At 37.9% G+C, this 27,668-nt stretch overlaps 1 long non-coding RNA gene across 2 annotated transcripts; it reads left to right on the forward strand.

Annotated features, from left to right (window-relative positions):
- Positions 1 to 18,523: 18,523 nt before the first annotated feature.
- On the forward strand, positions 18,524 to 26,852 carry LOC110358353 (uncharacterized). 2 transcript variants are annotated; one of them, XR_010469840.1, is made up of 3 exons: positions 18,524 to 19,414; positions 23,852 to 23,924; positions 25,011 to 26,852. It is a non-coding gene; the product is annotated as an uncharacterized LOC110358353 (long non-coding RNA). The 2 variants fall into 2 exon arrangements; XR_002412723.2 differs by lacking the exon at positions 18,524 to 19,414 and adding an exon at positions 20,912 to 21,047.
- Positions 26,853 to 27,668: the final 816 nt, after the last annotated feature.

The raw sequence follows: 27,668 nt of genomic DNA on the forward strand, positions 1-27,668 counted from the left end.
CAAGCCTTTTCCTCTTCATCCTCAGGGGCTTGGGGAAAAGATGAGCTCAGAGCTTCTGTGCATCTAAAGTGCAGATGCTGGCAGAATCCCAGCATCCCCACAGCTATCAAATACTGGGGTGACTGGAGCACAAGGACTGAGCCTGGAACACATGCATCTACACCCTACACAAACCTCACATTTCCAGGGTATGAGGTACTCTGAAATTAGTTCAGTCTTCACTCTTCAAGCTGTGTTACTAGGCGGCTGAAGATGACGAGATCCTACGGGCCAGCAAACACAGAAAAGTTCACTGTGGTATGGTCCTGGGGTTAGTGTGCATATGTGGGACAGGCTGGTTTTGGATTTCAGACCTTCTTCAGGTTTTTGGTGGCTTTTTATTTATGCAGTAGCTGTTTCATGCACAATATGTGTTAATTTTTTCCTACTGTATCATGGATACTTATGGTAACATGCCAGGAGCTCATCAGGCCATCCCTGGCAGGAATAACACAGCAATGGAAATGAGTGACATCAGAAGCTGAAAACCACCTCAAAACTTCCGTAGATGTGGAAGCAGGACTATAGCCCAGAGCTGCTGGCAGAGTAAAAACCATCAGCATAAAAGATCATTTGTAGCCTATTGTACTTGGTTTGCACTCTCTCTCAAATGTTGTAACTTTAAACAGTAAGGCCTACTTAATCAAAATGCATGCAATTATACCCTGGATTTTAAACAACTTCTGGAATTTGCACCGTAAAATCAAAAACCCATAAAGATTTTTCAACAGGAAGACTGGGGGTTAAACATGACTGAGGCAAAGCAGAAAGAAAACTGAACATTAGACTGTATCACAGTCAATCACTTCAGTATAATTGAACTCAGAAAATATATATTCTCTCACCTGTACTTTGGAATTTTGTTTATGAGGATATCACATTCACTAAAAAGTAGTTGTATTTTAGTGTGTATAGCTACATGGTTTCACAGCACAACTTACTGCATTGTAATTAAGGCACCTTTTTTTTTTTCTTTTAACAATGAATCTAGCAGTTTGTTTCTATGAGCATAGGATTTCAGCCTCTATTTCTTGATCCTGAAGACAAGACATCCTGGGCAGTGTGAAGGGGTTAGACATAGATCAGTCAGGAATTAACAGGTTAGTTAATTTGAAGTGATTGAGCTTTAAACAGCATTTGGATTATCCCATGCAAAAGCACTTCAAGCTGTAAATCACAGTGGTAAAACACAGTGATTCCTGAGGTATATCAATTGCAAACCTTCCCTAATGATTTTAAAATCTCCCAAATGAATTAGTATATTGACACAGCTCTGTCCACAGTGGGGAATATTTGTAGTTCAACAGCAATAAATCCTAGAACAGTTGAATAGTCTTATACTAAAACCAACTCTGTAAATGTTGTACACATCCACTGTACGTTCTTCAGCCACATTGGCTCATGTGATAGCTCTGACAGAGAAATTCTATCTATTTCTGCTCTCTTCACTGGCAGGCTCACAGCAAGAGGACGTACCTCAGGAAGCTGCAAACACCCCACCCACCCATGGACCTGTTACCCATCAGTTGTGCAGGCACACATGGGTTGAAGGTGCTGGGAGGTTTCTGTTCCAGCTCTGACAGAGAGAGCAGTAATCAGTTTTGTAAAAACATATTGTTGTTCACCTGGTTCTTGACAATTCACCTTTCCTAACTGTTTGAACTCTTTCATTTTTTAACTGAGTCCTTGCTCTAAACATAGAGCAAAAGAAAATAAATCCACCATATATTGGCAGCTGTTAATTTATGCCATCGACAACAACTTGAGTGCAAATAAGTGTTGCCAGTATGAGAGACTCCTGACTTTGATGGGAAGAGGGCAGATTTGTGCTGAAGGTTGAGGTTCTTACAGTGTGGCATTCAGCTTTAGTAGTGACAAGTGTTGATGGATTTAAAAGTGGCATCTTTCATAGTGTAAGTGTAACATGCTGCATATGGCTGTAAAAACATTTCTTTTAATGAAATTACGTACATAATTAATGCTATGGACCTCATTATGCATGAACAGTGGAATAGTTCTGAACTATTTGAGACATCTGTCTAAACAAATCAATGAAAATTCTTGGTGATCTTTACTAAAGAAACCTCTTACGATCTGAATGCAAGTTTTTCCTGTTACAAATGATGATCCTGTTTCTGCTTTTAACTTTAACTTTTAACTTTAACTTTTTAACTTCTTTTATAGAGAATGAATTAATGCATTAATAGCATCATCAAACTTCCCTGCACTGTAATTACAAAATCTGGTAGGGGTATATGCTTTTTCTAAACAATGTCACATCATTTTATGCTGATCTCTAATCCCACTTTCAATATATCTAGGATTATCGTACTGAACAGTACATAAAGCAAACATTCCCTGCAATCAATACTATAAAGGCCTGTCTGAGTCAGCTGCAAGTGCACTTTAGAAACTGCCTCTTCTTAAATCATGGCATGGGATTGGAAATCAAACAAAGCACCGAAGGTGCTAGTCCTTGAATTTACACTTCAGGGTTTCACGAAAGGGCATTTACAGTGGAAAACCCGGCAAAAGTCACATACCCTGCACTGTAAAAGAAATTACAAAGTCTTTTTATTCATCCTTGTGCTCAAATGGCCTGGTCCAAATCTCACTGAAGATAATGAAGAGACTCTGACTTGGGTTACAATGGGTTTTGAATTAGACATCTACTAAAATAAATACAAATATTTCTATTTTACTAAATCAAAATTGTCTTTAAGCAATTATACCTATGAAATCCTTCAGATGTTGTAATTCAAGGGTAAAATTGAAGTTTATGAATTTTTTTATGTTATGAGAATGTAGTGGCATTTTTATTTTGGCTGTGATTTTTTCCACCTATCTGTGATCAGTTTAAATAAAAGCCATATACACAGACACTTAGACATTCTCTGCTATTTGCACATTACCATTAATAAATACAGAAGATATCTTGCTCTTTCCTCTCCTTCTCCAAATTCATTCTTCAGCTTCTTTCTTTACTGCACATCTAATAGCAAGAAATAAAATAAAATCTGATGATTTCCTCCTGGAATTAAAAGACACAAATCTCAAAAAATATTGCTAAATAGAAAGTAAAAACTGGGTAAACTTGTATTAAAACCATGTGAACATGAAGTGTTCAGAGCTTCACTGAGGACATATGTCGTATTACAGGACATGATTATTTACACTAACACATTGAGGAGTGCATAAATTTCTCACATTATCTAGCCCTGGTCAAAACATGGAGCTTTCATCTCATGGGAAACTCTTTCATTTCAAAGTGTACATCACGGAGTTGAAAATGCAATGTTATTTTTAGTGATAGGAGTACCAGAAAACATTTGGTGGAGTACTATAAGCTAGTCTCCCTGGGCTTCCTCCTGAGAAGGGTTTATTTGCATGTCTAATATTCAGAGTGTAATTCCTTCCCCTGGGCTACACTTCCCAATGCACTTACAGGCCTCTGGCTGTTGCTTTGAGTGTCTACTCCACTCTCTTTGCTCCTGGGGGGATGGAGCTTAGCAGAGGATCCCAGACAATAAAAGAAACAGGACATTGACACTAAAACTCTCATGAGGGACAGCAGGAGCTCAAACACAGCTTTGTATGTATCATGCAGAGATAAATACTTCATTTAGGGGCCATACCTGGAAATATTTTTAGCCTTCTTTCTCAAGGAAACTGTGCTCATTGTGACTGCGCTCATTGTTTGTCTACCCATTCATCTTTCATTCATTTCCCCCAGAACAATAACTTTTGAACTTTTTTGGCAATGTTGATCTTATCATTAGGAAAAACCAAACCAAATGAAAAGAAAAAAAAAAAAAAAAGAAGAATAAAACTTAAGAGTGTCATTGTTTCTTAAACTTAGGCAGCTTTGTAGGGAAAGGTGCTCTATGTCAGTGACCCACAGAGGGAGCATTTTGCTGTCAGTTGAACAGTTATCTGCTCTGTTTCACCATGAGGGTACTCACCACCAAACTAAGCAGTTAAGAGTGTACTATAAATAGGGTCAAAACTCTGCAGATAGTTAAGGGTACTGTAAAGGAGAAAGTGGGTAAAACTTGAAGAGAAAGGCATAGTTTTTATGGGAAAACATTGGAGGTATGGGATGCAGTTAAAGATTTTAAAAGAACAGGTGGATGTGATATGAAGGTGACTGGGTAAGTAAGAAATGCATGGAAATAAATTTCAGCAGTCTGTTCGCTTGTCTTTCATTGAATATTGCACTTGTTTTTCCTGTCCAAAGCAGTATATATATATAAATCTGAATCTAGGTATATATATATTTGTTGGTTTGGATCAGATTAACCCCAAACATGTTTTTATTAACCCAAAGTGAAACATGTCACTGTAGATGAGACTTGTCTGAACAAGTATAAACACCTATGGTGCAGAATTTGCTGTAAGCCGTGGCCCTTTGCACTCCCTTTTTAATCAGTGGAAGCTGTAGACCTTTCCAAGGCGTGATTCATGTCTCAGACATTCATTTTCCTAATGGAAAATGGAAAAGCCTCAGCACTCTTGAAACTCTCTGTCAGGCGTTTAGAAAACTCTCAATAAACTCCAGTTATTTCTGTGTCCAAGGTAATGGTTCTCTATATACTTCATTCTGAATGTGGGGTTTGTTAGAAAATGCTGAATTTCTAATGGCAGCCACTTTATGTTCTGAGTGACATCCTTTAAGGTTCAGAGGAGGAAGATCTCCATTTTGCAGAGCAAAGAACTAGTCGTAATTGATTGGTGTCGGCAGAAACAGGTAGACCGGCAGCACAAATGTGGAAAATAACTGAATAATAGCAACAACATTCAGAATTTCAGGAGAGACAATATCTCATAAAAATTGATGTAAGATGTATGAGGAGATGCACTCACTGAGCTCAGACATGAATCTACACAGACACTGCTGCTGCGTACCACTTTTACAAGAGCTGCAGTACGTTATCACTTCTGACCTATACCTGAAGAAGAAATAACACATATCCCACAAATGATAGTTCCATATGAGAAGAACATTAGTTATTTTGGCATTTATTTCTGTGTCTGTTGCTGGACTAGATCAATTTGTTACCAGTTACACATCTAGACAGCCTGGATTTTAGTACCAGTCAAGGCACTGCAAAAGCAAAGACCCTTCCCTAAAACAGTCTTGCAGAAATCCTCTTTCCAGAGCAAATGTGCTTATATAAGCAAATACAAAAGTAAAACAGAAGAAGGACAGCATTCTCAACTTTCTAATGAATTATCTTCTTAAGAGTTTTCTTTAAAAGAGAGTACAGAGAGTGAGAGATGTTTGCCTGAAAGTTAATACATACTAATATGTAAGTTTTTGTTAATACTTAGAAAATTTGCAATGACATGCTTGTTTTTCTCTGCTACTTTTTTTCTCTGAAAGTAACTGAACATTAAGAGACGTAGGAAATACAGCAGTTGCAACCTGAGTGAAGATTTTCTTTTTCTTTAAAAGATTAATTATTTTCCATGGACTTCAAATATTATTTTATTAGGAAAAGGTATCCTTCGGATTCCTTTCATTCCTTCAGCAATTATAGTAAATTCTATTAATGTGTTATGAGCTGCTTTTCTGGTTTGATTCAACATAATTGCACCAATTTGGTAGCATTTTCAGATTTCACTCTAATTCACACTTAAATGGCAAAGATTTCAGTGCATAGCTGATCACTGTCTTGGTATTCTTATGTGGGAGTCTCCTCTTGGCTACCTGCAGAGAAATATTCCCATGTTCTGTGAGCACAGATAGTGTGGCTAGTATACTTTTTAGTGAGTAAGATGAAACAAATCTACCCACATGGCTAACTGAAGATGCTGGACACATTTACATTGCTTATCATAGCTAATGCCAGCACCAAAAGTTTTTCTTGCCACCAACCACAGGGAAAAGTCTTAATAAATAATGGAGTCAAAAGTCTCAATTACTTGCCTTGGATCTTTCTTATGTTCATTCAGTCTTCATTCCTCTTTGCCGGGTCTTAATGCATGTATAAGCTGCACAGAGGATGTGGAGAAAAACACTTTCCACATATGCTTGAATATTATTTCCAGAGACCTCACTCCCATTTCATCTTCCTGCTGCTCCCTGCTGTAGCTACCTCAGAGAGAGGACTCCACACTCTTCACAGTCTTCACAGTCTTTCCTGTGGAGGACGTAAGCTTTATACAGATGTTTCATCTACCCTTCAGTCTGACTTTAAACTGACATCAAGTCTGGACATGTTAGGGCTGCAGAACAAAAAACATTCTGAAGGTTTACAGTTTCATGTGGACTTAGAAATGAAGACTGCAGAAGATATTGAGACTTAACCACATCTATTCAGAACACGTCAATAGTTTCCAACATTTGTGATTTCACTGCTGGTCTAAAGCTGGAAGAAGACCAGACCCCAGATTTCAAATCAATCACCTGTTGCTTCCATGGGTGATATACTGAAAAATATCCTGAATCTGAACATGTGAGATAGTTGCTAGACCTGAATCTGTTAGTATTGTCACTAAGTCCATAATATCAGATTTATTCCATCCTGTGCATACCAGATCAGATCTGCTTTTCTCTGTGCCACTTCACCATATATTTGTCCCCTTACCCCATCGCTTTTTGTCATCACCTCAAAGAAGGAGGTAGACTAGTGTTGGATAGGGCTCTTCTCCCTCCTGATTCACAAAATTTACCCTATCACACTAAAATATTGGAGCAGACCTGTGGTGTATGTTAAGTCAGCTGGTCCCAGAAGGAGAACATGTAGCAAAAGGAAGAATCAGGACAAGGGTATGAGAAAAACATGGGCTGGAAGGTAATCTTTGTGTTTTAACTTTCACGCTAGCATACATTTCCTTCAGGACAAGTCTTGACTGCCTTATCCATACAGATGTACTGTGGAACAGCAGACCTCCACCCCATTTAGAGCCTTCCAACCCCCTAGAAGCCCCTATGCCTAAAGGTTAATTGTGTTCCCTGGCATTGACAAGAGTTTTTTCAGGTGTTGTTATCTAGAAGGACTTGAGTAATATTGCCCATCACTCACAATTATTTCATAATTATCTCACTGCTAACTTGATATTACCTTGGCCCCCTGACTACTATGCTTATTATGCCAAATGGCTCCTTTTTGAAAAGTTCGTCGTGGCATTCAGCTGCACTATCTATTGTGGTCTGAAAGAATCTGGACTGTGTTACTTGTCATCAGAAATGTATCCAAGATTTTCTAGGATTTGAGAGAGTTCAAATTTGAGAATCAAGTTTTGCCCATTAGAGTGATCTCTAGGTACCAAAGGGAAAGTCTGACTTTAGAGCTGCTGCTCTTCAAAGTTTGGCAGTATTTAAAGTGGATGTTTCAGGCCTAACTCTGCTTGTTATATTTCCCAAAGCTTTCCTGCCATTGTACATTCTGTGCTATAATAACCAATGCTCTAGCACTCGACTGCACTACTTATAATGCTCCCACTGCTACTTGACTCTGCTACTAAAAATGCACCTGATGATAATGCCACTTGCCCACTACTTCCTAATGCACCACCGGTTGCCTCATTACTGGATGCCTGGAGGCAAAGTGAACTGTCCCAGTCTTTCTCTCCACGTTGGCAAAGATAAGGGTAGCATAATAAATACCACTCAGCCATTCAATTTCCCAGTACCACTGAGTTCACGCATTTGGAAGAGGTTGTAAATTCTCTTGAACACAATCAGCCATAGATTATCACTGATGCACATGCACTGAACTTTGTGCTCTTTATTTCAAAACAAGCAGTGTCTTCAGCAAAGCAGCTCAGCTCAGCTGCTTTCCAGTCTTCATGTGCAATAGATTGTATCTTTAACAAATTATTAATGTTCCTATTACAAACTGATTTGATTTATATTTTTGCTGCTAGCAATAGTCTAATTATTTTCATATTACTGTGTGGTCATGATGATAATTGTCCTCAATTTACACACTGACTAAGCATTTACTTTCACAGATTTGGAGATTGTGAGATTACTGATGAGAAAAAAACAGAGAACGTTGAAGTTTAATATAATTAGTTGTAAGAAGAGTCTCTAATAAGGAACCATAAAAGCTCAATTTTCATGGAAAGGATCATTTTACATTGTACGGTTTTCGTGGTGATTTCTTTTTTATTTTCTTTTTCTTAGGAACAGAACAAGCTGATCTTACTGTCATAGATATTTTATTTGATCAGTCTATTTATATGTCGTTCACAGGTTTTTGTTTTTCAAGTTCTTATGGAGGACGATGACCTGAGAGACAGTATGTTGAGGTTAATGCATTACATTAAGGACTGGGAACAAACAATTGTGTACATTTTATTATATTCAAGGGAGGACAAGAAATCTTGGCCCTCCTGCTTTCATCAGAGCCAGGATTTTGCCTTTGGATTGGCAAAATACATGTATGTGTATAAAGCATCCACCAGGGAGAAAAAGGGTGATAAGATAACAAAAAAAACCCACAAACAAATTATAGCACAAGAAGTCTGAGCTCACTAACAGCTTGTCCATTGTCGGTAAGCCCTGTAGGTTTCACAGGGAAGGCACATTGTAAATAGCAATTTGACAGTAATTACATGGATTTGTGAAGGAATGTTTACCATGCAAATTGAAGGTGGCAAGTCAAAGCCTGAGCTCATAACCCCAAGGTCTTTTTATAGTTAATAGAGAGACATAGACATCTGCAAAGAGGAATTAATCTAGTCTTTGCTAGATTACTGTCTAAAGTAAGAGTGCCAGCTGGAAGGAATCTACCACTCTCCGCTACCTCTAAGGGAAGCACAGGAGAGTTAGGCTATACTTAGATAACCAAAGTTTAGATGCATAATTTAGGCAAGATTAACCCCACCCATGGAGGGATCACATTACCTACATTTATTCATAAAACAGAGTAAAAGACAATGAAAGGAAGTGCTTTTTTGAACAGTTTCCAAGCAAAATGCAGTCTTACTACGGGAGCTTGGAAAATTTCAGCTCACTGTTCTGTTTCCATAAGATCAAACTTTGAAGGAAAAGAAATTGTTTTCATGGAAATGATTATTCATTCTGTACAAAAAAAGAGTGTTATTTCTACTACATTATACCTACAGAAGAACCTGAAATCATGCATGATTATGAACATTTGAAGAAAAATATTCAAAATATTTGTGTAGTAAACCAAGCATTTTGTGCTTATTCTAACAGATTTTGAACATTTTTAATAGATGGTTTGATGTTCACCTGCAAATTCATAACGGTAGAATTTCAAAACGGTAGATTTTCATCATGTGACATCAGAACCACAGTATTTAGGAAAACAATGCAGTCTATGAAGGAACAAGTAGTTGTTGTAACACAAGTAACTCCATTAATTAGTAACTTAGTTTGACAAGTTATAACCTTCTTCCTAATTTTAATTCTACCTGGTGGATCTGTAGGAATGAGTTATTAATGCTGATATTCTGAAATGCCACTTAGGTCTTGTATAATCAAAGAATTGTATTCTCTCAGAACACAAAGGAACCCCTAGTGTGAATTTGTAATTAACGTGCTGAAGGGGATGTTTCCACCCATGTACTGACTGCAGTTGTTGAGGCTAATAAACAAGCACAATGGATTCATCCTTTCAACATGATCAAAGAATACATAAAGATACAGGCATAGGTAATTTTGGGAAGTGTGGAGACATTGTTTAGCATAAGCTTCTATCAGAAGGAGGATGTTAGGTCCATGTTTTTGGATATGAATAATTTCCAGAAGAGATACAAAAACATCTTGCCTAGATTAGCAGCAAGCTGCACTGTGTAGCATTAGACAAAAGATAAGGCAGCACCTTTTGGTACAAGTGAAACCCTACACCACTCTATAGCCATGCATGCACTAGAAAGATTGGGAAGACTCCTGAACTAACAGGACTATTTATAGCTAATGCAAAGCTTTTAGGAAGGGAGAATATCTTTTATCGGATGAGCAAAACAAGCAGCTTTCCAAGCACAACAGTCTTTCTTCAGGTCACTTCAAGCTTGTGAGTCTGTTGTTTGGAGTTTTTTCTAAAATTTATTTATTTATCTATTTATTTATTTATTTTTAAGTGTACCAGTTGGTGATAAATAGTGCTGCCTCCATACAAAAATGGTTTTGCTTGTGCTCTTAGGACATAATGGTTACCATAAATGCCACCCTAATGGCTGCCTTCAGCAAACTGGCTAGAGGCATAACTTCCTTTGTTATGTTCCTTGAAAATTTAAGCACAAAAGTCAATGAAGTTTTTATCAGGAGGTGAACCATAGCTATGGGGCCTGTTAGATTTTGGACTAAGGTGGCTACTCTAGTTAGCAGATACCCTGCTGACATAAATACCCACCATTTCTCAATGAAGTTACAGTCCAGCAGTGCTGATGTGAAGCAATACCTATCCATAACATCCTGTTGCATTGCTATGATCTCTATAAGAGGAAAATGTCTTGTATTTATACCAAATTTACTATAGGTTATAGTACTGCTTAGTAGTCAACATTTAAGATTCAGTCTAGGAACAAAATCATATTTAGACATATTTAGACAGGCATGAGTAACCATATTGTTGAGCTTTCTGGTTATTCTTAATCTTTCTCCTATGGATGCTTGGCTATTGTCAACACTTGTAGAAAATTAATTTCCAAAATATAAAAATGTGGTTTCTGCCTTTACAGTAGCAAACCAAAGTATTCCAGAAGTCATATTCAATATTTTAACTCTTGACCCTTTGTGCTAGGTTTTAAGGAAATTACCTCTTTAAAATATCCACTATTTATCAAAATAAGAAATCTATAACCTAACACGTACTGGAAATAGGGAAGGCTGATAAATTCTGCTCTTTGCTGAACAGTCAGCAAAGGCCAAAAAGTAAAAAAAGTATTTGAAAACCTAAATAAACAGAAGCCTTATCTATTTATCTTCCAGCAAACTAGCTAGCTAGTGTCTTAGCTTTTTCTTTTTTTTTCTTTTTTTTTTTTTTTTTTTTCCAATGTAGAGCCTATTATTACAGAATCTAAACACCTAACACTCTAAACAACATGTAAACTGAAGAAGCTGACAAAGTACTTGCCTGGAACATTGCAAATCTAGCTATTTTGTGCTATGTTTGCACAGCTCATGCATGAATGCTTTCTCCATATCACTGAGTTTTTGTTTGTTAAGATAGTGAGGATAAATGAGGAAATATATATTTTGTGACTTGAATTGAATGTGCAGAAATATTTCCAGTGTTGCATACTGCACTTTAGTTTTTTATTTTTTAGCATAAAGGTCTATGGTAATGAAGAAGAGTTCAGGGACATTGCTTTCCCTTTTTTCCAAATCTTATTTTATTTACTAATAATTTTAAGATGTCACAAAGCCTCAGTTTGCTATATGTGACATTACTTCTTCTGAAAAGAAAACTATGTGGATTGTTAAATTGTCAATTCCATTGGTTTATCTTTGATCAGAGAGAGACCAGAAAGCAAAGAGGAGCCTTGGGGAACTCTTAGTATAATAAATCTAATAAAATATAAAAGCATTTCTGAATCTCTGTTTATCTTCATGTTAGTTTCCTTTGTGGTAACTGTATTTTCAGGAAAAATGGTTGTGGTACACTGTTGCAAAACTAAGACCAGTCATTCCTTATTCTCTAATAGGGAATACTATATATGTATATATACTCTCTCTATTTCTATATACAGTATATAGTCAATTATTGTAACTTTGAACACCTCCAAATTCTTTATGTTTGCAGTTTTGGAGTCTATACCTACTGCAGAAATTCTGTCTGGTGGGTGCTGCATGCTCAGGCTCAAATGCCCACCACCTCTTTTTTTCTGTTTTACTGCTCTCTGTCCCTCTTTCAGGCTTCGGCAGTTATGTACCTCAGAGTCAACTTCACACCGGTGGAGAAATGGAATCTTCTTCAAACAGTTTTGCCATCTGTGAGATCCATTTATATGTCATTTACCTCTGCTGTTCTAAAACCATCAACAGTTATGCACATGGATAATTTTATGGACTGGGCTAGATACTTGAATGGGTAGACACACACACTGATAGTTAGGCTACGTGAATGCCAAGCTGTTTGCAGCAAGAAGACTTTAGCCTTTAAGATTTTCTGGCAGGGACAATGTATTGTGTATATTTTTTACAGCTCCCAGCACACATCCTCCATTTTATTGAACACTCTTCTTGCCTCTGTTCATAAATGTTCACCTGGTGCAGGGATAGATAAGTCTTGCTCAGGAGCCAAGTGAATTTGGTACCAGGAGTGTCTGTATTATGGACCACCTAATGAACAGGAGTGTAATTAAAGCAAATTCAGAAATTGTGGGTGAACACACAGAAAGTGAGAGAGTTAGAGAATTCTCTTTTGGCACTGCTGTTATTCATGGGCAAAGAGTAAAGATCTGTGTATGTGACAATTGCATTGATGTTTATCAGCAAGGCGAGTGTTTTTAAAATGAAGGTTAAAAAATGGCATTGCCTGTTCATAATATCATATCAACTCCATCTGTTTGGTTTTAGTTGTTGTTGTTGTTTGTTTGTTTGTTTGTTTGTTTTAATGCTGCATGTAAATTGTGATTTGGATTTGATATCTACAAAAAATATGATGATTTTTTTTTCTGTTTGTTTCATTCTGTCATCCATGATAACATGACAACCCTGAATTGAAAAATCAAATTCATTAATAAATAGTCTCATATTTTCAATAACTGCTTTGGAAAAGATGGGTTTTATCCAAACAGTGAAGTAAAAGCTTCAGCAGAGTTTCATTTCTTTGAAAATGTGAAAGAAATCTTTGGATTTTGCAGTCACTACTCAGTCCACACTATTTCCACACAGCTGTGTTACCTCCTAGAGAGTTTCACTCTCTGGACCTGCCTTTCACCAGTTATTCTCTGCTCTGCATTTATCTTCCCTGCCTGTACTGACAGCACAGGGCTATATAACCCCCTCCAGAGGCAAACCCCACATCAATAGAATGAATTTCTATCTGGAGTCATTCTACACAGTGCTCCCAGCATCTCTTCAGGCAGCATGGTGCACACAAGGGTCTGTATTACTGTGGCTGCCTGTTTGCTCCTGCTTGTAGGACTGAAGTTAGGGCAGGCTCCAGGGAAAAGATAATGCAGCTTCAGTTTGCTGTTTCCTAGGAGATTCAGTCGAGAGCAGTAAGGGCGGCTGAGCCTGTTTGGAAATCCTGGTCCCTCACTGAACCAGCAAGACCTGCTCACACATAGCTGATGCTTTGAAAGCCCAGAACTGCTGGGGCTGCTTTTGTGGGAGATCATGCTGCTCAGTGTGGCCTGCTGGGACAACTGAACTCCATGGCCTTGGATCAGAGGATCGCAAAGAATAGAGGATGGCACGCAAATTCTGGAAGAATCTGGAAGAAGTGACTCTAGCTTTTGGTAGAACTACAATGCACAGCTAAAGCAAAACTCTACTCTGTGTGTCTAAGAAAGGGATTAGAAATGGCCCAATAAAACCTAGTAATCTTATATTAGCTGTATATGAAGCTTAAGTATAACTTTTGAATAATATTCAAATATATGGAGATGAATGAAGAAGGGGGTACAATGGCCTGTGAATTAGCAAGTGGATTGTGTCAGACTGAACTTTGGTAACTGAGCTTGTCTGAAAAGATTAATTTAGCACTTAATCTACTTGAATTCAATGCACATGGAAAATTATTACACACTTGGAATAAAAGGTGGATTAGTACAACATCACAATGTGGGAATTACAGAAATTTGTGTTAAAATAAAAATGAATTGTTGGCTGTAATTCCTCAAGAATCAGTATCAGGCCCGATGCTATGCAAAATGTCAGCAATATCTTGAGTACAAAAGAAAGGAAAGTGTTAATAATTTTCTTTCTTTTTTTCTAAGAAATAAAAATGTAACAGACAGTAACAATATGGAAGATGATCAGAATATCACATGGGAAGAAATGGATAGGCCTGAGAACTGGGACAATGAATGTGATTTAATTAGTTTGAAATGCGAGGTAATGAACATAGGGAGTGATGAGAATTTCTTCAATCAAAACTTCTGCAATCATCCTAGGGCCCACTGGTTGAAACAGGAAAACTTGTGGGTACTAGTCAGTCAAAAAATTACTATGCACCACATAGGTACATGTAGCAGCATAAAATGGAAATAAAATTCTCAGATATACCCACTGAGGCTTTTGCAAAATGAAAGCATTAAGTATTAATTATAAGTTGCACTGATGAGACATTATCTGGTATAGAGTTTAGAATTCCAGTCATAAAAACTCAGCAAGTTAAGCTCCTAATGGAGCAGGTGGAAAAAGGAAAAGAGTTAATAGTAGTGCTCTAGGAACAGAAAGCCTGTTTTGTGGCCTAAGCTTACATATTTGTTTAATGTAACAAAATAAAAATGAAGAGTACTTTTGGTCTATTTGTATAAAGATATTACAAAAGTAGATGGAAAAGAAAAAGCAGGCCCATTAAAGCTAAGAGACAATTTTGACATAAGTAAGACATAATAGATGTGGCATAGAAATTGGAAAAAGGTGTTCTAGAAAAATCTTAGAAATAGTCATGCCAAGAAAGTGAATTGGTTTCAATGCATAATATTTCTAGTGAAAGGGATTTGATAATGAGATTTATTATGATGAAGGAGAGCTGGAGTCAGTGATGGAGAAGTGTCCCAGAGCAAGGGACCTAGTGCTGGAGCTAGGTAAATGAAGTCAAAAAAGACCAAGACCCCAATTTTAAAAATACCTACATTGTCCTTATGCACATAAACCTAATCTGTGGAAATCAAAGTAACGTTTAACTGAAGGAACCAGCAAACAATATGCAATGATGAAACCAAAACTAAAAAGAGGCTAAGCAATAGAAAGGAAAAAAAATGCCAAAGAAATTATTCAGTGTAAAATAGCCACTCTAGTTCCATATGTGCATATCAGTGATACATATATGAATGTATACCTACATATAGATATCTTTCTATATTGATTTATTTACTTATTTTAACTGTAAGGGCCCCATGACCATCACTCCCCACCCTGGGGGTAGCTGCATGGGCTGAGGAGCAGCTCCCAGTGTGGCTGTCTGTCCATGTCCCTGCTTTACCAACCTGATGTGGACACCTCAGGGCTGTGCTCTTGCTGGGGAAGACATTGCCCCTGCCTGCTTCGCCACTACCCGACCTCCTGGATCCCCTTCCCCTGCAGAACAGCCCTGACCTGAGCGACCCTGACACTAAACTACTTTCATGATCCGGTATTACTTCTTTGAGAGGAAAGATTTTTCTGCTCTGGAGATATGGGAAGAGTTTGCTATTGTTCCTTTCTAACCTGTGAGTCCAGGTTTGCTCACAGTGTTGAGGAGTAGCAGAAGGGGAATTGAGCAAGGAGTCTGGATCTGGGTGGGATGTGAAGAGAAGCCTGGCAGCTGGAAGCACTCTTCAGCTCTCTCTTTGGCAGCTGCCTTCAAGCCCAATACTTGATTTCTTCTGTCAATACCAACCTGGAAAATATCTGAGCAAATGAAATCCAGATGGTTTCTTGTGAGCATGCAACTGAACCAGTTAGGAACACTGAAGACACAAGCGCTTCACAACACAACATGCTAAAACTCTTCCTGACATGCAGAAGTGCTGAAAGCCTAGTCCCAACACCGGTGTTTGGTGGACATAACAGGGTTAGCAGAGAACACTGCAATACCTCTGCAGTCCCAGGAGCTGCAATGGCATGTGCCTAAGTGTTTTAAATTTTGGTTTGGATATTCCACATAGCTCTATTTGGTATCATCTCCCCTGCAGTAGCACTCTCATTTCAGCAAAAGCAGTATAGAAATGATTCACACTCCTAGGTAATTTCCCTCTGCGCTGCTGCACAGAGGAAGGAAAGGCAGTTCATTTTCCTTTTCAGTTACCAACACTTGAGACCAACCAACTTAAAACAAAGATTTTTTTTTTCTTCTCTTTCTCTCTTTTCCCTCCTGGAGTGTAAAAAAGAAATTGTATTTGTGAAAATAAACAGCATGTTGCTATAATACTTCCCCGGTCCCAAGCATTTTCTCAGACTGCTTTTTTTCCCCCCTGAAGATCTACAGAGCTGTTCTGGTGTATTAGAGACCCCCGCAGGATTCCTGTATGTGGACTACATTAATGAGTTCCATGTAGACCATAGAATTCTAAGTATGCAGGGAATGTTTTAATGTATTCTCCAAAAGCAAAGTTTCTTCTGAATAGAAAGTGTCTGAGTTCTCAGAAAAGTAACTTTTACAGAGCAACATATTTAATTTTTCTGAATTCACAGTTGTTAGCATCTAGTGCGCATTTTGCTGTTTTTACTTGAATGCACTGATCATATGTCAGTATTTGATTATGTTAAAGAAGATGATAATTGGATGAAAACAAAAGAGGGAAAAGGGAACCAACATAAAAGGAATAATGCTGAAGCAGGAACAAAAGATCAAGAGGCTTGGATACATTTCCTGTTAAGGTCTTCAGGAGTATTTAACTGATTTTACTGAGCTATAGCTCCTGTTCTTAGTGAAAAAAGAGTGCGGTTCATTAAGTTCTGTTATTAAATAAAAATTATAACAAAAAAAGTACAACTCCCACTTTCCAGGGAGATAGGTGGAAAGAGAAAATGGGAATTACTTTAAGGTTTTTTTTTTTTTTTTGTTTTTTTTTTTTTTTATGCAAATGTTTTGAGACTGAAGCTCTGTTTCCTTAGAATTGCAGAAATGCCTATGCTGGAGAAAGTTTCTCAGTTTTTTTACCTGGATCAGAATAAGAGAGGACACCATGAAGTGATAGAAGGACATAAAGTCCTTTCTCTGCCTTGTGCACCTAATTTCATATTTAGCAGGTTCCTTAATACACTGCTTGGTTGAGAACATGGGCTCAGACATGATCTGGAGTGGACCTGAACGTGCAGCATAGATGAGGCATTTCATGCAAAGAAATAGAGATTGGCTGCGGGGACACCAGCTTTGCATTGACACTTCCCCTTCTGGCCAGAGAAAGGGCAGTTTGACTCACTTTAGACACTAGTATAGATGTGTCCTGTGAGTCCTGAAAACAAGACACTTTACCCCTGTGATGACTTTTCTGCATTCTTACTACCAGAACTCCTGCTTTTTTTTAAATTGGCATAACATTAATGATGCCAACACAACAAACACTTTGCCAGGACTGCTCAGAGTAGCCTCCCATGACATAGTGCTGATTATTTATTTTGAAACACTTTCAGCATCACTTCTTCTGTTATGTCAGCACTTACAAAGTGTCATTTTCCTAATAAATTAATTTGTTATTTAGAGTTCACAGAAGCAAAATATGAATGGGGTAGAATGAAGCATACAAACAAACAAAGAAGGATGAAAAATGTAGAAAGCAGTTTGGGAAAACATACTGAGGTCAATGGATTTAAAAATATCCTCTTGCTTGTAGTGTTACTTGAAATGCAGTGATAACCCTAGCATCTCAACAAACACAAGGCAATTCATGCGATAACATTACTGTGAACTTTTGATGTCTTCTAGACCCATGGGTGGAGAGGGGCATCTGCATGTTATGGAGTTTGAGGAATGCAGAGAGAAAGAGTCTGGTCTGAGACCCCTCTCATGTTACATGATGATGCATCCTAATGTAGAGAGGGTAACCACATGGCTTTTGGTTTAAGACTTATAATATGACGACCTCAGAGCTAAGGATTCATTCTGGCTTTACAGTAAGTTTCCCTCTGTCTTACTATACAACATCCATACACACCTTTCATTAAGTGAGAAGTCAGCATCAAATGCAGGGCAGAAAAAAAACATATGTTATCTCATGGCTTTGAGAGTTAAATTGAAATTAATCATCCAAGAGCCCCTGCAACTCCTAAGTCCAGCAGCTGTTTGATTTTGAGAATATGGGTACACACTGATCTGATGTTGGCCATTAGACGCAATTTAGATTGTAAACATTAAGACAATGTGTTTGTAGGTGGAACAAGAATGTAAGAAAAAGAGATGTGGGTGGGCTACCAGGTAGGTGATACAAGATTTATCTATTAAATACAGAAATAATTAATACTGCTACTTCTGTGCTAAGTTGTTGCAGATGAAGTCTGAATTTTGCAGGTTTCCCAGAGGTAACGGGACTAATTCCAAGTTCCCATTGCCCTGTTGTACACTCTGCATTTTAAAATTAAACTGTAAAGTTCAGGTACCTTAATATTATAGCCAACTAGGTAGCAAATGTTGTAGGACCTCTGAATGGTGCTCCTGTTCAACAGAGTTTTTAAGAATGTGAAAGGTTCAAAGCACCTACTTTGATCTCATTGACTTAATCCAGACTCACCAAGACCTTGCCTTGGATAGGTATGTATGCTCTGCAGTTTTGCAAGGCAATGACCAATGCACTGCTGGATGACCTTGGCTCCCACTGGAGTCAAGGATCCTGTACATACAACGAGAAACTAATGCCCATGAGTAGTTTGATTCCAGAGAAGTACTTGCACTGTGGGTTTAGTTGGATCGAGCCTCTGGACCCCACACAGGTAGAGAGTACCAGATCACTTAGAGGACTCAGCCCCGAAGGCTTTGAGTTTTTGATATTCATGCTGACTTACACTGGCCATGCTGGGGAAGGAAGGAAGGAAGGAAGGAAGGAAGGAAGGAAGGAAGGAAGGAAGGAAGGAAGGCTAAGGGCTTCAGCACATCATGGTGCTGGAAGAAAGAATTGTCTGTTTTTAGTTCCCACCAAAGGCAATAATGCTGCAGAAAGGTTATAAAGCTGCCCTCCTCTTGCAGAAGTTGAAGTGACAGCCATTCAATCCAGCTCAGTCAAGTGGTCTCAGGTCCCATTTCTAGAGAAACAGACAATGATAAATTGAACAATGCAGGTGGGCTGGTGAGAGAACAATGGAAGGAACAACCCACAATGGGGAAGAGAGGTCCTGCAGCTGTATCTGCTTTGTCTCCTTTCTTGGTAAGTCCCACTTGAGGCAGGACATGACTTAACACTCAGGAGAGGTTGTAAAGGCTCAGCATTATTTTCCAGAAATATTTTTAAACTCCCCCCGCCCGTTTTTTTTTTTTTTTCCAGTTGTTGCCAGCCTCAAGTTCTCAGTGATCTGTTGATATATCAGGAAAATAAGCAAAGTATTTGCACTCATGTCAATCTAAATGAAAACCATCTCTCTGGATTTTTTTTTTTTTTTTTAGCTTTTTGCAAGTATTATTTTATCGTTTTGTTTCTCTTTTAATCCTCCTTTGTTTCATTTGGCAGCCGCGACAATAGTTTCTAGCCTCTGGCAAGGAAAATGGATGAGCAAATATTCTCTGTCTTGGAAGTTAAATGCATCGCCCCAGTGACAGGCCTCTCCTGCTTTCCAGCTACCATGAATCCTGAGCCTACTCTTAAATTGGTAAGTCAGCAGCCATGCCAGCACAACACATTGCCAGAATTGTTCAATCAGGCCAGTCTATATTGATTTATTTTTAAATGTATTCAGCATCAGTTCCTCTGTTTTCTGTCAGTTAGCTATACTGTCACAAGCTTTGATTCACCACCCCCTCTACTGCAAATCCTATGAACACATTATCAAGCAGCCAGTGCACCTCGGATTTGAAGCTGACAATACAGGATCAATGTCCCAGGGGTTCAACCTTGAATTTCAATAATTCAATTAAATTCCTTGAATACTGGATTCAGCCAGAACATCGATTCCACATTTCTTACACGTTCATGTATGAGGCATCCTCCACAGAGAACCTGCGTATAGTCCCCTTGTTGGTGTATAACGAAGGGAAAAGAGAAGATATTGAACTGGAGGAAAGATAATCAAGGGTTGAACCTGCTGAGCCTATTATGTGAAAAACTGTTCAAGAGGATACTGCAGCAGCTGAAGCCACTAGAGGATATTGTATGTAAAATTGGGGTTCTATTAAAAATGTATAAACATATCCAGGATTAGGTTTTAAAGCTACTGCTACAGGTATAAAATGAGTGTAACTGAGAATTCCTGGCTTCCCTCTAGACTCATTTACAACTAACTGAGGGAAAAAATAAACTCTTTTGTTGCTTGAATAATTCTATGCTACCTATAACAGTAGTTAATAGTTAATTAGGATTTATGCCTCTCATAACGGAAAGGTGTATCTAGTTTTGGCAAGTGGGAAGGCTTATGTTACAGATACTAGTACACAGATTCATTGCCCATTACTTTGTTCACAAAGAATGTAGAAAGAAAGAAGGAGAAAGAAAGAGCCTGTGCAAGGTAGTGCATGTGAAACTGCAGATTATTACCACATAGAAAGATTCTTTAAAGAATGCTCCAGCTTCCAGGCCCAACCCCAGACATCTCTGGAGCTGTTTCTTTGGATGCAGATGTCTACAACTGCATGGTGCCCTCAGTGGGTAGTTATTCATACCAGGTGTAAATGTAACAGCCTCCCTCCCATCCAACAGCAGTTGCAAATCTGTAACTGCAGGATGCACCAAGTAGTGATAAACACTCCTCCTCAGTCTGCAGCTGGAAGCTCCTTGGGACCCTCATTGCATCTGGGTGGGTGTTTGCATAACACCCTGAATGAGAAGTTGTGGTTTTGTTTTAAGAAATAGCTTCAGCCCTTGCTGCAATGGAAGAAGGTAAAAGAGCAGTAATTGATGGTAATAACAACTATGAAATTAGCTGCTATGAGATGCTGTTATGAGATGGGTGAAACCATCTACATACACAGCAAACAACCATGTTGGGTAAGAACTGATTGAGCAATAGTCTCAGCTTGAAATGTTATTAATGTGGTGAAGGAAAGGAGGATAAATAGATGGCTTTAGTGTTCTTTTCAAAAGAAAAACAATTTTGTATTTATTTTTCAAAAATGCAGTCTGATTTTTACCTAGGAGAAGTAGTCACATTTCTTTATAAAAAGCTTTATTCATTTTGTTGACATCTTCTCAAACCACAGTGAAATTTTCATTGACAATGTCTCCAGGGAGAACTTTTTAATAACTTTTGACAGTGAGGACCTGCGCTCTGACTAGCTGGGTTGTTGAGGGTAAGTCTCCCTTCTATACCATCATTTACCATATGGGTCTTTTTTATTTCTATTGTTAGTTCACTGGTGCAAGGACTTCTTAAAATTATTATAGGTAAAGTTAGAACATGCATCTCTTTTCTTATTTGTGTCCCAGAAACTGAGTTGTAGTGTTAATGCCAATAATAATTCTTGCTTGAATAAGATTTCAGGATCAGTCCCCTAGTATACAAGTGCAGTGATGGTTCATTATACAAATATGCTTGTGACACAGACTGTTGTCCTTTGTGGCTGAAGCAGAGCTAATCCAATTAATTTGTCCATGAAAGACAAGCTGGTTTTAAAACAGGGTCTAGCACAAAGAGGAAAGGACAGTTTTTTATTAACTTTCTCCCTTGTCTCAAGACATATTTATTGCTTTCTGCTCAAGCAGAAATAATAAAAGCCTAAGAGTACAACCACTTGCATGAAAAATCTTTCAGCTCTTGTGCATGTAAATAGATTGGACTTTTGATTAAAAATACTCTACGCATTTCTTAAGGCCAAAACTTTAAGGACTTATAAAATGTCTAATTTGGAAAGATAACAGTATATGCAAAAGACTGACTTTCATAATACATGGCAGCAACATTATTAATTAAAGAGAAAGACACTGCAAGGATATGTCAAAGCAAAATAACCTTCAGCTAGCAGAAACAGACTTGGCTATAGGTCAATTCTATTGCATTATAGAGGTAGACACTGTTTTTCATATTGTGTTACCAGAGATACCAGTGTTACCAGAGATACGAGGTTTTTGCTGAAAAGAGAGACGACACAGAAAGCCTCAGTAGTGACATACAGAAATTATGTGGTACAACAGGGATATTCCCTCTTCCTCCATCTATAAGGGCTATTGCCAGTCGTGGCCTTTATGTATGTCTTAAATAAAAGCTGAACACAGCAAAATGGAGTAAGTTCACAATTTAAAAGGGTTAATGTGCATTTACTCATGCACCAAGGCACAACCACGTTGGCAATTTCTCTGCTGGGAGACCTGTGAGTTTTGTTGCAGGGTCACAGTAATGGCAGCCACTGCCTTTCTCCTTGCAGAGCATGTACCCCTACTGGGCTGAAAACTGAAAACAGGAGGATATTGTTAATGGAAGAGACTGTTCTGAAAATAAAGACAGATTTATCTGAGTGTCCAGAAGAAAATTCTTGCCCTCCAGATTATGACACTACTTGTCATTAGCATGTTTAAAAACTTTACATATGCTAGCAGAGTAGGATGTACCAGTCACTTTGGGATACACTGAGGCAGAAGTTGGGGCAGTATTCTCAAACTTATGATTGCATTGAGAGATGAGGTCATGCTCAAGGAGTTTTATTGTCTAAAACACCTGCCTTGAGAAGTATTTGTCCAGTTATGAGCAAACTGGTTTCTCTAAGACTCATGGTCCCCCTTGACCTTTATATATTGCAGCTATAAACAGGACAGATCTTCACCTGGTTTTATTTGTCTTGGGTACATTGATGTTCAAGTACTTTGAAAATTTTCACCAGGCAGCATCTGCACTTCTATTTAGAACACATTACATTCTCACTAGCAGGCTGTGCTGAGTTGTGCTGCTGTACCGACTAATAATGCAGTTCAGTCTAGAATAGTGCTAATTAGCAGCTGCTGAAAACATCGATTGGTCAATACATGGCTTTCAGGGAAAGTTTATGCAAACCCGCAATGCAGCCTGAAGTATGCAATGTTCTGCTGCCTGGAATATGATTTGGAATCGGGTGGCTTTCTCATTTTGAACTTTTGACCTGTATTGGTTACATTATATAAATTTAATCAAAGATAACTCATAATGCAATAATCTTGTAGACTGTTATGTGGAATGCCACATTTTCAGTTAAGACTAAGTAAGCTTTCAGAAAATGGTCTTTTTGAGTTAGTAATAGGAAAAAAACCCACTAGAGCTCATTAGACTGCCTATATCTGGGCATGATACTCTGATTTAAAAAACAAAAGGAAACAAAATAACATTTCCAAAGCAAAATAATTATTTAATCCGTCTGTGGCATATGTGAAAGCATTTGTTAATACATGTTTTCACAAGCTGGAGTCAGAAACAAAGCAACAATACAGAAGTTGGGAAAAGCATTAGATATACAAGCCTCTTACTTGTGATAGTGCCACATTTGCTTGATGAATCCCCACTGACTGAAAAAAAACAGTCATCAGAAGCAGCAGTTCTACACCTGTTGTGGGGGCCACCTCAGCACCCACGCACATGTACTCTTACTTGGCTGAGGTCAGCGTGCTTTGGATAAAGTGTGCGAAAGAACAAATGCAGTACTTACTGTGCAAAATGTTTATCTAACCCCACCACAGTGTGCCGTGCAGAATCAATCCTCTACAGGATTCATTCCCCTTGTGCTCCCATCTGTGCCACTGTTCCTTTTCACTTGCACTGCTGGCTGAGGGTCATCAGCCACTGCTGATTGTTGGACATTTATTTTCTCCTTGCTTTCCATAGTGACAAAGCTTGTCCAAAGCTTTACAGCAATGCATTTTCCAGTATATGTGCCCCCTTCTCTCCTTCTGTGGCCAGGACACACTTGAAAACAATCTGTCCTCTGTTAGCCTTGTGTAGCACTGCAGAGATTAATACAAAGGTTTAAAAAGTTTAGAAATGTTTAATTGATTATCCTGCAGGTAGCTCATCAGTGTTAACATGGCAATCTTTATTTCAGGAAAGGCACTTTACTTTTTACCTTCTTTCTTGTTTTCTTGTTTCATTTTATGCATCTTTTTTTTTTTTCTCTCTTTTTTTGGTCTATAACAGCATCTTAGATACTTCATGTACAGATTGTTGCGAGCATCTCTTCTGACATCCTTCATGACATATAACAAAGAATGTAAGTACTCATTCCTGCATCTACAAGCTCTGGTGGACTGAGGAATATCTTTAACAAAATGTAGAGCCTTCAAGTAGCAGACGCTCCACCATGTTGCAAATAAGTTCTTCTACCAGTTGATTGCTTTCATTGTTAAAAATCACTTATGTTTTGACATTGTTTATTAGTCAGAAATCCTTCCCTGACATACACAGTGATCAAACCAACTCATAACCTTCCCTATATACATTAACAGGACTGAGTACTAGACTCCTAGATTCCCCAGGTCCCAGGGAGCTCTTTTGGGTATTCATTGAACATTTCCAATTTGTAAACATCCTCTTTTACAGACCACAGCCTTTTGTTACTATTTTGTCAACATTATTAATGGGTAGATACAGTAGAATAAACAGCTTGTACTTACTCTCAGTATTATTTTTTATTTCTGAATATGACTACTGCTTGTTTTTTTATGTAGTCCATCATACTGGGAGCTCGTGGTTGGAACATCATGTATTTATCACTTCAGAAACAGCACTTTTCCAAATACCATTCTCCTTTCCTGCAACTCTGAACTGAATTTTATTTTCAAAGATACTTGTCCTTATATTGGCTTGTTTTAAAAGGTGCGATGCTCAAATGGTCTCATCTTGCTAAGTGAACTTGATTACTCTATAGAACTGACCTGTCTTTACCCTAATTTACCACTTCACTGATTTTGTGTAATCTACAGGCTTTACCATCAATGATATTTTCTTCCAGAACGTTGATAACAATATTGACTAGTGTGGAGCCAAGAATCTCATTGTGAGATCTGACTGAAAAACATTCCTATTAGATGATCATTACAAGTTAACAATTAGCTTTTCTATCAGCCAGTTTTATTTCATTGAATATATACCATATTGATTTATTTTTTTAATAGACCCATTTTATTAATCAGAACATGATGAACTACTAGGTCAATGTATGTGCTCATACTTAACTTTGTCAGCCATATTGGTAATCTCAATAGGACATATTTACTATCAATAAGATGTTTCCCATTAAGCCCTGCTGATTAACATTGATGTTTTGTGATTTTTTTTTTTCATCTTGCATGTACAGTGAACCTGAAATGCCACCACTCTATCAATGTTTCAAAGGACCCCTTGGTGAGGAATAATGCCTCTCCTCCAAGAAACTGATTCTAGGTTGAGGTCACATTCCCCCTTGGGTGAGTTTGCAGTGACTGAGTTGTAACATGGAATACAACTTCAAGGCAGAAATAATGGTGGAACTGGGGAAAAGGTTTACGTGACAATGCAGTCAGAACTCTGCTCAGTCTTGTGATTTTGTGTTAATTTTCCTCGTTGCTGGGGTGTTTCTTGTCATTGTTGTCGTTGTTTTTGTTTGTTTGTTTGTTTGTTTGTTTAATTTGGTTGTGGTTTTGGTTTTGTTCTGTTTTGTTTTTTTCCTTCTAAAATACTTTGCGATTCTCTGTGTTCTAAAACTGGTATAATCATGACTTTTCAGGATTTTCTTCACTGCTTTTTCTATTTCTTAATGACCAAAACCAGTAGGTACATCGGTACATGTGAACAATAACTAACTTGTATGATTTTTTCTTGGTTTTTCTTGAGTTTGTTGCAGCTGTATCATAGAAGTTTCATAGCTACTGTATAGACCTCAACGAAAACATAAATTCTTCTACAGTGTTTTAGCATGTCCTCAGCCCCCACCCTAATTAACACTGAATATTATAGAATCCAATAGCTTTTTTTGAATAAACAATCTGCAAGAAAACTGAATTGCAGTAGTATCTTAGAAATTTAGTATAGATGCTTTGCAGTGGACTCAGTACAAATGTTTCATTTTAAACACTTTTGGCTTTCCCCACACTCTTAATAGTCTGGCCTCAAATACCACCTCAAAATGACATTTCTGGCTCAGAAAATCTGAAAACCATGGATTGCTGGAGGCTGAGAAAGCGTCATTGTATGCTTGACCTATTTTACTCCTTATACAGGCATCTGTTGCTGGCCATTGTTGGAGATGAACTGTGGTTGTTCTTCTGGTCTCCATTTCTCTGATAATTTATATATGTGCATATGCATTCTTTAAGGGTACCCACATATTAGCTTTCTTCAGCTTTTCCGAGTAAGTTTTCAAACCCTTATCATTCAGGCTAAACACAGCAGCTATATTACTATGGTAAATGGTTGCATGATGATATTTTCCCTTTTTCTGGTGCTACAAAGGCAGTGTTCATTAAATACAGGAATATTCTGTTTATATTTTATGTTTGGGAAATCAAACTAGCCTCAAATATGCTCAAATTCTCTTCATGTTTCTGTCACAGAAAATAGCTGTCATTTGTTTGTATATATATTTCCAGTGAACAGAAATGTTTTTTGGGAAAAGAACAACATAAAAGCTAGAAGGAAGTTGTAGATGATGTTAATTTATATTAATGGAGGGTAGTATTAACCATCAGGCTCGTTAGAGTCAACCTGAATTAAAACACATGCTATGGACTTAAAATGAGTAGTACTTATTACCGTGCTTTTACTGTCCTTCAAAGTCTATGATTTTGTCCAGCCCCAATTACTTACCCATGGATGCATATATGAGTGCAATGATACCCTTAGATCCAAGGCTTGAGGGCACTTCTACATGTTGGCTATTGAGACAATTTTCATGAAATTCAAGTAATCAAATGGCAGACTTTGATAAGATTCAGATGAAGAAAGGCTTCTGGGTTTTTTTTTGTCTGTTTGTTTGTATCAATTTTTCCAGCAGCAGTAGACCCATCTGGTCCCCTTCAATGTTCTTGTATTACAGCCAGCAGAACCCTGGAACAAATTTAGTATAAGTTAAATTGATTTATAATTGAATAAAATAAATAATCTATTTTCTTGTTTCTGTTTTACTTGATTGGAGATATCCAAGACATCAAAATATGAACACACTTAGCAGTATAAACCACCAAATCAAAAGAGGGCACTTTAAGGGAAATGTAGCACAGCCACTATCTCATGACTCCTATGCAGTCCATACTACTGGCTTGCAATCATACCTTTAGCACTCAGACACACTGAGGTAAGAGTGTAACATTGTAATGAATCTGTAGCTACCCAGGTGTAGACTGTGATGCCCTAATACAGTGACAGAAGCCAGAGTCACTAATTGAAATTGCTTTGTCAGTAATTTTAATTGTCCCTCTTAGAGAAAGGAATATGTTACACTGGTTCTTTCCACATTTTCTCAAAATTTTTGTCAGCATGCTGCTCAAGAGTGAAAACATTTCCACTTTCTAGACTTTGCATTCAAAAGCCAAGTGGAGAACACAGCAGACATTCAAACCCCCATCTTATGCACACTGAAGGCAGCAGCAGAGTGGTTTCTGCACAATATAAGGTTGTGCCCAGGCTCTGACATACTTTGCTCCCATGCAAACTGTAATCTGTATAAAAGTTTCTGTTCCCATATCCTTAACTGATCTACCAGTTCTAATTCCAATATTAAAAAAAATAAATTCTAGCTCTACTGCAAAAGGGAACTTGACTACTTCCTACTGAGAGGGTGGTGTGTGCTGCTCCCAAAAGGATGGTTTCTACTACAATAAGGGATAATTTTGTCAAAAAACTTTAATAAATAAAAAATTAAAGATTAATCCTCTTCACAGTTAAGCACTTTGACTATAAGACTCAAGTCAGAGACTGTCTTAACGTCTCTCTCTTTTTGCTTATAGAGCATTGTTTCCTGTCTTTCATAGTAGCTCAA

The sequence above is a fragment of the Columba livia genome, chromosome 1 (assembly GCF_036013475.1).
Source record: "Columba livia isolate bColLiv1 breed racing homer chromosome 1, bColLiv1.pat.W.v2, whole genome shotgun sequence".
Taxonomy (NCBI): Eukaryota; Metazoa; Chordata; class Aves; order Columbiformes; family Columbidae; genus Columba; species Columba livia.